The 13,911-nt window shown below is 40.2% G+C and overlaps 1 protein-coding gene across 3 annotated transcripts in view; it reads left to right on the top strand.

Moving 5' to 3' along the window:
- Positions 1-13,911, top strand: part of LOC126175375 (fatty acid hydroxylase domain-containing protein 2) — a 189,431-nt gene that overhangs the window by 90,837 nt on the left and 84,683 nt on the right. The window lies entirely within an intron of this gene.

Genomic DNA, 13,911 nt, shown 5'->3' with positions numbered 1-13,911 from the left:
GATTGCAAAAGTTGTTGAATCTAGTCGCTTTAGGAGATCCAAGACATGAATTTTCCAATTAAGATTCTCATCTACATGTACACCCAAAAACTTAGTATGCTCTACCCTGTCTACTGACTTCTGTTAATGTGTTTTATTTATTGAAGGAACTGTACTTTTTGCAGTGGATAATTGGATTTACTGTGTTTTTTCAAAGTTTAGAGCAAGCGCATTTGCAAAGAACCAATTAATGACTTTTCCAAAGACCTTATTCCTATCATTTTCAATTGGACTTTCTTTTACTGGATTAATAATGATGCTTGTATCATCAGCAAACTGTGTCAGTTCAGTTTCCTGTTCCAATAGGAAGGTAGGTCGTTCATATATATCAAGAACAGAGGGGGACCCATGATTGAACCCTGTGGAACATCTAATGTAATTTCACCCCAGTTAGATGAAGTGGCAAACTTATTTAAATCACTTGACCCATATAAGGAAACTTTGTGCTTAATGTTCTATGGGTAGGACTTGAACCACTCGTATGCTATTCCATTTATACCATAAATTTGTAATTTCTATAACATAATGTCATGGTTCACACAATCAAATGCTTTGGACAAGTCACAGAAAATTCCTATTGGTGACATTTTACTATTTAAAGACTCTATTAAGTGGACAGTGAAATTGTATATTGCTGTCTCAGTGGAACAGCATTTTTGAAATTAAAACTGTGATTTACTAAGTATCCCATTACTGTTGAGATGGCTAACCACTCTTGAGTACATTACTTTCTCAAAGATTTTTGAGAATGCTGTAAGCAAGGATACTGGCAGATAATTATTGACACCTGTGGTGTCCCCCTTTCTGTAGAGAGGCCTGACAATGGCATATTTTAACCTGTCTGGGAAAATACCTTGAGTTAGTGATGCATTACATATGTGACTCAGAACATCAGCTGTAATTGCTCCACATTGTTTTAATATCTTATTAGAGATGTCATCTACTCCAACAGAACATTTATTTTTCAGAGATTTAATAATTTTAATTATTTCACAAGAGGTCATTAGGTGAAACTTAATCTGACTAATTTTTTTCAAAACAGACTCTTCCATGTACTGCCTAGCTTTTTCTTTTGAACTGTTCTCACCAATTTTTTCTCCTACACTTAAGAAATGACAGTTAAATACATTAGCTACATGTGTACTGTTGGTTAGGATGGTCTCGTTCTCTTTAACAGTAATGCTACATAGCACAGTGGTTACTTTTCCTGTCTCCCTTCTAACAACATTCCATATTGATTTGATTTTATTGCCAGAGTTGTTAATTTCTTCTCTAACATACGTATTTCTTGGTTTCCTTACAACTTTTCTCAGTATGTTACAATAACTTTTATAGTGTGAAACTACTTCTGGATCTTTACTAGTTCTAGCTGTCTCGTACAGTTTTCTTTTTCTTTCTGAAGACACTTTAATACCTGTAGTGATCCAAGGTTTCTTTGTAAAGTGTGTGGTGTTACACTTAGTAATTTTCTTTGGGAAACAATGTTCAAAGAGGGATATAAATTTATCAGGAAATATTTTGCACTTATCATTAGCATTTGGCTCATTGTGTACATATCCCCAATTAACATTTCTTAAGCTTTCTCTGAAGTGCTGTATAGATACTGGGTTGAGCGACCTCACACTTTTACTTAATGGTTTCCGAACTGTACACCCTGTTAGGTTTTGTAAGTAAATCAGTTGTGCATCATGGTCTGACAATCCATTTACCACAGGAAAAGCACGTGTTTGTTTTACATCCTCTTTCTGTACTAATACATTATCTATTAGCGTGCTACTGTCCTGAGCTATACATGTTATATGTTGTTAATAACACTTCTAGTTCACTTTTCCTATCAGAATTACTTAGAAAGTTTATATTGACATCACCACAGATTAATAACTTCTTTTTGTCTAACAGACAGCATAATAGGGAGTCACTTTTTTTTATGAACAGCTCCCAGTCTCCTAATGGGGACCTGTACACGGTTGCTAATATCAATACTACATTATCTAGCTGAAGTTCACATGCACAAACCTCAAAGTGCTGATCAACGCAAAATTTGCTTACTTCTACAGTTTTGGATGTATACCCTTGTTTTATGAAAATGGCAACTCCTCCTTTATCCATCCTAGATCTAAAAGTGTAAGATGCTAAATTATACCCACTTATACTGAAACTATCCATGCCCACAGTTACACGGTGTTCAGACAGACAGATTATATCAATCTCATTCTTATTTTTGAGATCATCTAAACACACTGATAGTTCATCTACTTTATTTTTTATTCCCCTGATATTTTGATGAAGTACGTTGATACTGCCCTTAGCTTTACCCCAATTAACTTTAAGTTTCTTTTATTCTATTTATCTTGATTGATATCTATCTGGACTTTGGCTTTAACCTAAAAAACCTGTTTGCCTGAACCCATTAACCACAGGGATCAGCCCTTGTGTGACTGTGGACCCCTAACAATTTCTGCTAATAGAGAAGCTAACTTACTTTTCCTCTTTCTATTCAGGTGCAGGCCATGTGTAGTGTATCCCCACCTACCAATAGCATTTACTGGAACAACACTTATGGAAAATTTGGCCGGTGTCTGGAGCATCCTGTTCAGCTCAGTGTTAACATGCCTTACAGCAGTGTTTACCCAGGGCTGATCATGGCACTGAAAGACCTCCACAAACCCCACATTTGTGTGCTCAGTTTTTGCTCCTATTTTATCCAGGTCACTCCTAATACTGTATCTGGGATTCATAGCCAGGCTGTTTCCTGCTCCTCCAACTACAATTACCTGATCTTCTTTCTCAAAGTCCCTGCATAGCTGACCTAAGTTTTCTGTCACCTGGCTAAGGCTAGCATTTGGTTTCACAAAACTTGTGACCTGGTACCCTGCACCTAATTTCTCCTGAAGCTGGTGGCCCACATCGCTCCCATGACTGCTGCCTATAAGCAGAATTCTTCATTTCTTATTCTTGTTTGATCCCAACCTGTCTTTTTTCTTTAAGCTAATATTCTGCTTCAACCAACTTTCAACTGGATCTCGATGAGGCCCTTCCTCCACTTTAGATAGCAAGCCAAACTGATTTACTAATTGAATTTCTGGAGTTTTTCAACTGTTTCCCTTTTTTGCCCTTTGTGTGCTACCTTTTCCCAGTTCCCAGTCTCTTTTTGCTCCCTTAACCTACATAATTCCAAGTTCGCATTTTCTAATTCAGCTTTAAGGGCACAAATTTTTGCCTGCTGTTCAGCAATTTTTCTCTCCTTTCTACATAACCTACACTGCCATGGAAGATCCTCATTTTCTACCCTCGTTTCCTCGCCGCTACATTCGCCCCAATGAAACCATAACTTACAGTCTACACAGAACATCCCCTCTTTCAAAATTCTACGGCAGCCACCACATTGGTCACACATGGTTTGATAGACTAACTTAACACAAAAGCAGAGAATAAGTTGGCACAAAACCACAGTAGTTTCGTAACCTGTAGCCCACTAATCCGTAAATAAACACTAATGTAAACAAACTTTTAAACTTACTTCCAAAGTTTTAACTACCTGAACTCTGTATGACCGGCACGAATTAATTTGACTTTGAAGCGAGAACTCTAGTCAAAAAGGAAAATCTACACTAGCGTGAAATTTACACCTAAAAAACGTAAACAAAACTAGTGACTACTGGCATTTACAAAATACTTCCTTTTCGATCTAAATAAGGTCAGAAAAGTGAAACCTTCAATTGGTAGCCTAGAGAAGTAGTATATACACTAGTCAAAAATGTAATATTAACTGGATTAGCTCCTATTTCAATATTAATCACTTAACTTAGTGAGAGTTTCGTGTACGCGAGTCTGCCTAGCTCCAGAGATGATGGTAGCACCTAACCAGTCTCTAATATCATCTTTCTTCCCTCTGTGTTTATGAACTGTAATGGTATATGTGATGTATCATGGCAGCCTGTGACCACTGGAAACAGTGCCATAGATTACTCCAGGGTAGTATTTACATAGTAAATACATGTGATACTAACCCACATCAATCCATTGTATGATTGAGGTTTAAACCTTTGAAACACATTATGGTAATAAATAAACTGTGGCAGGTAAAAGTAAACTTGTTGTTTAATTTGATATCAATAACATTTATGGTAAAGGGTAACCAAAGGTGTTAATACGAGGGTTGGAACTTAAATAGTGGCAAATATTTATTCACAACCAATACAAAAGAGTTACATGTTTGCACCTGTTACTGTCCTTCAAAGTGGTCACCAGTGTTGTGTAGAACCCGTTGCCAGTGATGTGGAAGATGTAGTATACCATTAGCAGAGCCTGTTCTGTAGATAGTGCGAATGGAACGGTCTACTGCCTGTTGAATCTCTGGAACAGTTCTGAAGCGAATGCCACGAAGTGGTTCCCTCATCTTCGGAATCGAATCAAAGTCACAAGGACTTAAGTCTAGGGAGATAGTTGTGATGTATAGTGTGCAATCAAATATTTTGTGCTGCCAGTATTACCACACTGGTGACTCTAATGCAATACTGTGGTAACACTGAAAATATTTCATTGCACAACATACATCACAGCTCTCGCTTGTGGAAAAATTGAGGGGAAAAAAAGGAGAAGGTGGGAAACGATGTGGAACCCGTGTTCCAGTGAAGCAACATGAAAAAGCAAAGGGGCAAATTTTTGGTGAGATAAACCATTTATTAAGGTAGACTGTACACAGTTGTGCGACTTGCAAGTGATGGTTCTTAGTTTATCAGAGGTAGTGCAGGAACACACACACATTTAAAGTTCACATCTGTGGGAGCCTTCACTAAGGTTCACACAAAGTTTGAAGGCTCAATGTAAACATTAAAAGTTCATATCTAGCAGAGGCCATGGATAATGGTGAATAAAAGTAAAGGGGGACACTGTGGTGAGGCATCGTCATGCGCGAAGTGGAAGATGCAAAGTTGTGTGGTAATTGAACGGGATAGTCCACATGGGCACTCATTGCTGGCATAAAGCAGTACAACGTATGTGTCACTGCACATGGAATTTACAGCCTCCAGAAACAGAAGGTGGCTTTTCGAAATGTCTCAGGAAAACTAAAGGGAAAACCACTTGTGAACCACAACCTTCTAGGTCGCAACTAGCCCTGCTTAGAAAGCATGATACTTCCAAGCTATTTACCCAAAGAAATGCTCAAGGCTGACTCACCCAATTTGGCCTTGAGTTGTAATCATGTGGCATTCCTCAGATCCTTGTTGAAAGCACTGTTTCATAAATGGAAGCATTGGTTCACAAATGGTAACACTGGTACACAGCAAAAGGAGGAGCATTTGTCCAGATGCTGCATCAACCATTCATCACTTGCCGAAGGGTGCTTGCCTTGCATATGGATAGAAATTCTGGCAGAAGCACTTACAGGGAGATTGGTGGTGGTGGTGGGGGGGGGGGGGGGGGGGGAATCCAGGTGGTAAGTGTCCGTTATGAAATGGGTATATGGAGGGTGTATGTTGTCTTGTCTGCTAGGGCAGACTGTGGGTCTCACAAAATTTTATAGTTTAGGGAAGCGCCACGGTATAATGTAAAACCAAGAAACAGTGGCAAATAAACCCAAAAATCTGCATTTAAAATTTCGAGATGCTGCAAGCTTCAGATTAACTAAATTTTAGCAAGTGAATTTGAGCAGAGGAGCAGTAGAAACAACTAAAAAAAATTGTGAAGCAACTGAGGAATGGAGGGAGGAAAAGTAACCATACTCCAAATGATGAGAATCCAAACATCTTGGAAACAAAATAAGCATGAAATATAGATCAACAGAAACTCGTAGAAAAATTGAAAAATCATAAAGAGAATGAGCAGGATGCAACAAAATTGTACAGGACACATCACAAACTGTTGAGAGACGAGCAGAAGTACTCTATCAGTATGTGAAGGATTGTTGTTTCCTAATTTGGTATTGATCCTTGTGAAAATCCCTGTTTTTCGTCTAATTTGTACTGCTACCCTCTCTTGCTTTCAATCATACGTAACTGTATAGAATGTTCTGTACTTCAGTACTTGGCTTATACATTTACATCTGTACACATACTCTAGAAACCACTGTGAAACGTGTGGCGGCAGGAACTTTCCATTACACCATGTAATAGTGTTACTTACCTTTCCACGCTAGGAGTGTAGGAAGAATGACAGCTAAAATGCAGCCACTGTTGGTATGTTATTTTGGAGACTAGTATATTCCTGAATTTGTCACTTAATATTTGTTCTTGAAACTTTGTAATTAGGCTTTTGTGAAATTGTTGGTTCCTATCTTAAAGGGTTTGCCAGTTAAGGTTCTTCAGCATTACTGAGATGCTCTGTTGTGAGTCAGGCAGACCTGTGACCATACATGCTACTCTTCTTTGTATGTGTTCAGTAGCTCTTGTTAGACCTGTTTGTTGTGGTTCCCATGCACTTGAACTGTATCCTAGAATGGGTCACAAAGTATAAGTATTTTGTAAGTTATTTCCTGTGTAGTCTGACTATATTTTCCCAGTTCCTATCAATGAACTCAGTCTATACCTTCTTTACCATTTCATATCTCCACAGATTGTTACATGAAAGTATTTATTGTGGTCATAGGACACTATGCTTTTTCATTTTGTGAAGTGCACAGTATTACATTTCAAAACATTTAAAGCTTGCTGCTAGTCATTACACCACTTTAAAATCTCATCAAGATCTGTCGGAATAATTGTACAGCTTTTTTTGCAGATATTACTTTATTATCTGCAAAAAGTCTGAGGTTAGTATTAACATTGTCTGCATAGTCAACTAATATGCGATGTGAACAGCAATGCTCCCAACACTTCTCTGGGGCACACCTGAAAGTATTTCTATATTTATTAAAAAACAAAAAACCCGCCTCGATTGCGGAAAAAGCACCTAGTGTGTCGGCGTAGATAACTACACCTTCTTCAGAACAGCAATAAAACCCACAAGTGCCTTAGAAAACCTTTGTCAGTGATTAAAAGAACACCATAGCTATACATTTATAAACGAAAAAGAAAAGGAAAACACAAAGTTTATGGCGGGTCATGGCCCATTGAACATAGGCTGGTGTGAGGTGGAGCGTGCACAATTAAGTTAAGTAGTGGTTTTGACTTTGTACATATATACTGTTTGTATTTCCTTTTTTTTTCGTGTATAAATGTATAGCTATGGTGTTCTTTTAATCATTGACAAAGGTCTTCTTAGGCACTTGTGTGTTTTATTGTTGTTCTGAAGAAGGTGTAGTTATCTATGCTGAAACCTGGGTTAACACTTAGCACTAGGCGCTTTTTTCACAATCGAGGCGGGTTTTTAGTTTTTTAATATATTAACCAACGATTGTAAATGCGCTGCGATGTTGAAGGTTCTTAATTTCTGCATTTGTCGATGACTTTCCTCCCTCCCAAGAAATCTTCAATCTAGCCACAAATTTGTTTCGTACCCCATTAAATCATACTTCCATTACTAATTGTAGGTGTTCTACTGAGCCATATGCATTTTTGAATTCAAGAAACAGACTGTATCTACCAGACTCCCTTTATCCATGGTCTTCAGGATTTCATGTGAGAAAAACAAGGATTGAGTTTCACAGGACCAAATCTTTTGAAATCCATGCTCATTCTGCTTGAGATACCCTACTGTGTTTGAGCTCAGAATATGTTTCTACTACAGATGGATGTCAATGAGATTGGATGATAATTTTGTAGATCACTTCTGTTTTCTTGTAGACAGGTGTGATCTGCCCTTTTTTCACATCATTGGGCACAATCTTTTGTTGAAAGGATCTGTGGTATATTATAGTTAAAGTGGAACTCCCTCAGCTACAAAGTGTGTATAAAATCTGACAGGGATCCCATCAGGGCCTGCAGCCTTGTTAAGTTTTATTGATTTTAGTTATATCTCAACACCACTGACACTAATATTTGTATTTACACTTTATTTTGTTTGTGATCCTTCTAAACAAACCAACAAATGTTACAAAAAGACATAAGTAGTATTAGATTAGTGGTAAGCTGACAGAAGATCACACCAGTTAGCAGTCATTCCAAGTGAAAAATAAAAAGGAAACTATTATCTTCACAATTGTTCAGTCTCACGTTATATTACATGACACACAAATTTTATAGTTCTAGGAGGTTTTTTCACTGTGACTAACTGTAAAATGACCCATCCAAAAGAAATTGCCTCAGAGGCTACCTAAATTTGGACTTGTTAACAAACTCACATTTAATATCTGGAGGGAGAACATTGTGAACTTTTGTGCCAGTGTATTGTACGCCCTTCTGCACCATCATCAGATGTTTACAATCACTGGAAATTATGCTGCCTCCTTTTATTGTGTTCATGATATTCACTATTTCTTTTCTACAACTTGGTATTTTTTATTAACGAAACACACAAATGAAAATATAAATTAGAAAGTATTAGTAAGAATTTTTAGTTTCTGGAAAAAGTTTCTATAACTACATCTACAGTCTAACTCTACTCATTATTCTTAAAACATGTTTTGGGCCAAGAATATTTTCTTTGCTAGTGATTGATTTCTCCAAAATATAATTCTGTATGTTGTTAGAGAATGTTTAAGTTCTCACTCTCAGATAGAATTTGTAAGGCAAAAATCGATGAGCTGAGTCTCTTACGAAGGTTTATTATATGATGAGAACTATTACCTGTGCAGTCAGTCATAACACTAAAGAACTTTGCTTCAATTCCTTCTACAGCCTGTGTGGAAAACGTAACAGTTAGCTTTACCTCAGTTTTGGCAGCTATAATGAACTGAATATACACTCCTGGAAATGGAAAAAAGAACACATTGACACCGGTGTGTCAGACCCACCATACTTGCTCCGGACACTGCGAGAGGGCTGTACAAGCAATGATCACACGCATGGCACAGCGGACACACCAGGAACCGCGGTGTTGGCCGTCGAATGGCGCTAGCTGCGCAGCATTTGTGCACCGCTGCCGTCAGTGTCAGCCAGTTTGCCGTGGCATACGGAGCTCCATCGCAGTCTTTAACACTGGTAGCATGCCGCGACAGCGTGGACGTGAACCGTATGTGCAGTTGACGGACTTTGAGCGAGGGCGTATAGTGGGCATGCGGGAGGCTGGGTGGACGTACCGCCGAATTGCTCAACACGTGGGGCGTGAGGTCTCCACAGTACATCGATGTTGTCGCCAGTGGTCGGCGGAAGGTGCACGTGCCCGTCGACCTGGGACCGGACTGCAGCGACGCACGGATGCACGCCATGACCGTAGGATCCTACGCAGTGCCGTAGGGGACCGCACCGCCACTTCCCAGCAAATTAGGGACACTGTTGCTCCTGGGGTATCGGCAAGGACCATTCACAACCGTCTCCATGAAGCTGGGCTACGGTCCCGCACACCGTTAGGCCGTCTTCCGCTCACGCCCCAACATCGTGCAGCCCGCCTCCAGTGGTGTCGCGACAGGCGTGAATGGAGGGACGAATGGAGACGTGTCGTCTTCAGCGATGAGAGTCGCTTCTGCCTTGGTGCCAATGATGGTCATATGCGTGTTTGGCGCCGTGCAGGTGAGCGCCACAATCAGGACTGCATACGACCGAGGCACACAGGGCCAACACCCGGCATCATGGTGTGGGGAGCGATCTCCTATACTGGCCGTACACCACTGGTGATCGTCGAGGGGACACTGAATAGTGCACGGTACATCCAAACCGTCATCGAACCCATCGTTCTACCATTCCTACACCGGCAAGGGAACTTGCTGTTCCAACAGGACAATGCACGTCCGCATGTATCCCGTGCCACCCAACGTGCTCTAGAAGGTGTAAGTCAACTACCCTGGCCAGCAAGATCTCCGGATCTGTCCCCCATTGAGCATGTTTGGGACTGGATGAAGCGTTGTCTCACGCGGTCTGCACGTCCAGCACGAACGCTGGTCCAACTGAGGCGCCAGGTGGAAATGGCGTGGCAAGCTGTTCCACAGGACTACATCCAGCATCTCTACGATCGTCTCCATGGGAGAATAGCAGCCTGCATTGCTGCGAGAGGTGGATATACACTGTACTAGTGCCGACATTGTGCATGCTCTGTTGCCTGTGTCTATGTGCCTGTGGTTCTGTCAGTGTGATCATGTGATGTATCTGACCCCAGGAATGTGTCAATAAAGTTTCCCCTTCCTGGGACAATGAATTCACGGTGTTCTTATTTCAATTTCCAGGAGTGTAGTTAGTTATTATTCAAGTTTATTGAGAGCCCATTGACACTAAACCATTTTACTAAATCAATGAGAATATTGCTGATATATCCATGAAGATTTTTGCACACATTACTGTCAATTGTGGCAACGGCCGTGCCACAGTGGATACACCGGTTCCAGTGAGATCACCGAAGTTAAGCGCTGTCGGACGTGGTCGGCACTTGGATGGGTGACCATCCAGCCGCCATGCGCTGTTGCCATTTTTCGGGGTGCACTCAGCCTCGTGATGCCAATTGAGGAGCTACTCGACCGAATAGTAGCGGCTCCGGTCAAAGAAGACCATCGCAACGACCGGGAGAGCGGTGTGCTGACCACACGCCCCTCCTATCCGCATCCTCATCTGAGGATGATACGGCGGTCGGATGGTCCCGGTGGGCCACTTGTGGCCTGAAGACGGAGTGCATATGCTACTGTCAATTGTAATGTAGGTGTCATCTGCAAAAATAGTAAAATTTCACTGTAGCTCTTTACATTGTGGTAAGTCATTTAAAATTATAAGGAACAGTAAAGGACTAAGAAGGGGTCCTTGTGGCACTCTATATTTGGTGCTTCTGCATTCTATTGAAGCCAGACCACCACAAAAATTGTCTGTACTGTCTGCTTCCTATCTTTGAGGTATGATAGTAGCAACCTATTTCATAAACCACTTACTCCTAAAAGGTTTGCTTTCAGTAGTAGTATTTGTTGGTTCACAGTATCAAAGACTTTTGATGAATCACAAAATAATCCTGTTGTCACCATTTTGTCATTTAGAGACTCCACAACTTTATTTATAAAAGTGTAGATTGCTTGTTCAGTTGACAGACCCTTTTGGAAACCAGACTGCTGGGAATAATAAACCTATCTAGGTAATCCAAAATTATTGTGTAGATGAATCTTTCTAGTATGCCTGAAAAAGCAGTAGAGAGATATATTGTCCTATAATTTTTCCGTTTCTTCATCGTCTTGAAGAGGAATTTCACAACAACATTCTTGAGAGGTATACTGTCATGCACAGTGAGGAGTTAACCATCAAGGTCAGATAGCTGATTCAAAACTCAGATTTTCAGTGGTGCAAGTATTAAACTGTGGACGTATACTTAGCTTGCATGTAAAGGAACATTTGTAAATGGAGTTCTGCACTTTTACTTTTGCTTTTCTACCTTAAATTTCAGTCCCTATGTTGTCCATGAGTGAACACTAGCTTTAATGCCATTGACAACCTTTATATTTGACAAGTATTTCTTTGGTCTTTGAGAGAGGTCACTCAATAAGATTCTACTACAGAAATCATTAAAGATTTTGTACATTACCTATCTTACAGCCAAACATTTTTCATTTAGCATGTCTATCTATAGTTGTATCCTTTGTTTTACACTTATTGTGCTGCTGCCCGCATCTCGTGGTCGTGCGGTAGCATTCTTGCTTCCCACGCCCGGGTTCCCGGGTTTGATTCCCGGCGGGGTCAGGGATTTTCTCTGCCTCGTGATGGCTGGGTGTTGTGTGCTGTCCTTAGGTTAGTTAGGTTTAAGTAGTTCTAAGTTCTAGGGGACTTATGACCACAGCAGTTGAGTCCCATAGTGCTCAGAGCCATTTGAACCATTTGAACTTATTGTGCTGTACTCATGGTTCCTACAGAAGTTTCTTTACATAGACTTTATACTATGGAGGGTCCCTTACGTCAAGAACTGCTCTAGTATGTACATATCTGTCCAGTGCATGGTTAACTACTCTTCCAAACTTGAGCTGCTGTTATTCTGTGTGCTCATTCCCAAAGTTTTCACATATCCTTCCAGTGTGTGGTCAACTACTCTTCTAAACATGAGCCACAGTTACTCTGCATGCTCATCCCCAGAGCTAAAGGTTTCAAGTTGTTCTTTGAGATATGATATTGCTTCCTCTTTATCAGGTTTACTGAACATGTAAATCATTCTTCTTGTTTTAGTTACAGTGTGAACATTGATAATGATTGTTGTTAAAACTGTCTCCTGGTCACTGATCCCAGTTTGATTGTGGACGTCCACATAGAGATCAAGTCTACTTGTTATTCTGATATCATTGGGCTTTTGAACAATTAGTTCTAAGCGTTTTCAGAGAAAGCATTTAGTATTGTTTTGCAAATTGTCATGTCCTGCAGAGTGCTTACTAAACGGTAAACTGTCCTCCAGTGTTCACAGTATGATTGGATAACATACATGCTTATGAGCGAAGGTTGTCCTCAAAGTTTTTTCTTGTATCCTCTGGGGGAGGGGGATTGTCTTGGTGGTCAATATAAGGATCCAGTTGTAAAATCATGTGCACCTATGGCACAGGTCTTGCCCATACAGTCTCAAACGCAGGTTTGAGTTTCTTGTCTATTGTGATAAATACATCTCCTCCATGTCCCATTAGCCTGTTGCTTTGTGTTAGATTCCCTTAAAAAATCTCACTGCTATCAATTTTGGGTTTTAACCATCTATGTACCTAGTATTATGTGATCTCTAGTGCTTGCTAGGATCACTTCAAACTGTGGAACTATGTTGTAAATGTTTAACATTTTATCACCAGAAATTTAATATTCGTAGGTATCTGTGTCACACTTGTTTCTGCTGTGCCATAAACTCCCTTACAAACTGATATGTATGGCTCTGAATTCTCAGAAAATATAAAAACAATTTGTCAAGCACCTTCATTATTTAGGAAATCTTATATACATTGGAACACCTGGTTGTCTAAGCTCACCATCAATCTAAAGTAGCCTGTCTTAAATTCTGTATCAGGATTTTTGTGCCATTTGGTGTACTTCATGGATTGCAGTAAACTGTCCTGTTCCATGAACCATTGTCCTCATTGTATAAAAGTTTTTTAAATCAATTTTTTCTCTTTCTTGCCAAAAGAGTGCAATATTTATAGACATCCAGTGAGAGAGCCAAAAATGGAACACTGCCATTTTAAATGCAAATAGTTTGCAAGAGTTTTTTTCTTGAAGTAGTGTGTGGAAGAATGACTAACTGAAAAATAAACAAAAATGACTAGGTCACTCACATTCAGCTGCTTGGTGCATGGCACACACAAAAGCAGGCCAGGAAATTTAACTAGCTTTTAATGGTGCCACTTTATCTGCTGTTTAAGAATATGCACACACATCCACTCGCCATGGCTATAGGAGTATGCATTTGAGTGCCTGTGTGGTTGTGTGTGTGAATGTGTGTACTTTTACTAAGAAAGAGCAAGAGCTCAAAAGTTGGTGTGAATACTGTTTCATGTTGTGTGTGCTTATGCTACAGCCATCAGTCTGCTATAGGTGAGTAGTTGCCTTTCCATTGTTCTATATATTCATTCATGCACAGATATAAAGCCACAAGTGTGTGCATATGAGCTTGTGTATGTACTTAAACTGGAACGAGAGTCTTGCTACTCGCCATATAGTGGAGATGCTGAGTCGCAGACAGGCACAACAAAAAGTCTCTCACAATTAAAGCTTTCGGCCATTAAGGCCTTCATCAACAGTAGACCACACACACACACACACACACACACACACACACACACAGTGTGGTTTCAGTTGCCTGAGACTGCTGTCATGTGTGAGAGTTGTGTGCGTGTGTGTGTGTGTGTGTGTGTGTGTGTGTGTGTGTGCGTGCGCGCGCATGTGTATTGTTGACGAAGGCCTTACT

Source organism: Schistocerca cancellata, chromosome 3 (assembly GCF_023864275.1).
Source record: "Schistocerca cancellata isolate TAMUIC-IGC-003103 chromosome 3, iqSchCanc2.1, whole genome shotgun sequence".
Lineage (NCBI taxonomy): Eukaryota > Metazoa > Arthropoda > Insecta > Orthoptera > Acrididae > Schistocerca > Schistocerca cancellata.
The sequence above is the reverse complement of the archived record's forward strand: the minus strand, read 5'-3'. Positions and strand labels throughout refer to the sequence as shown.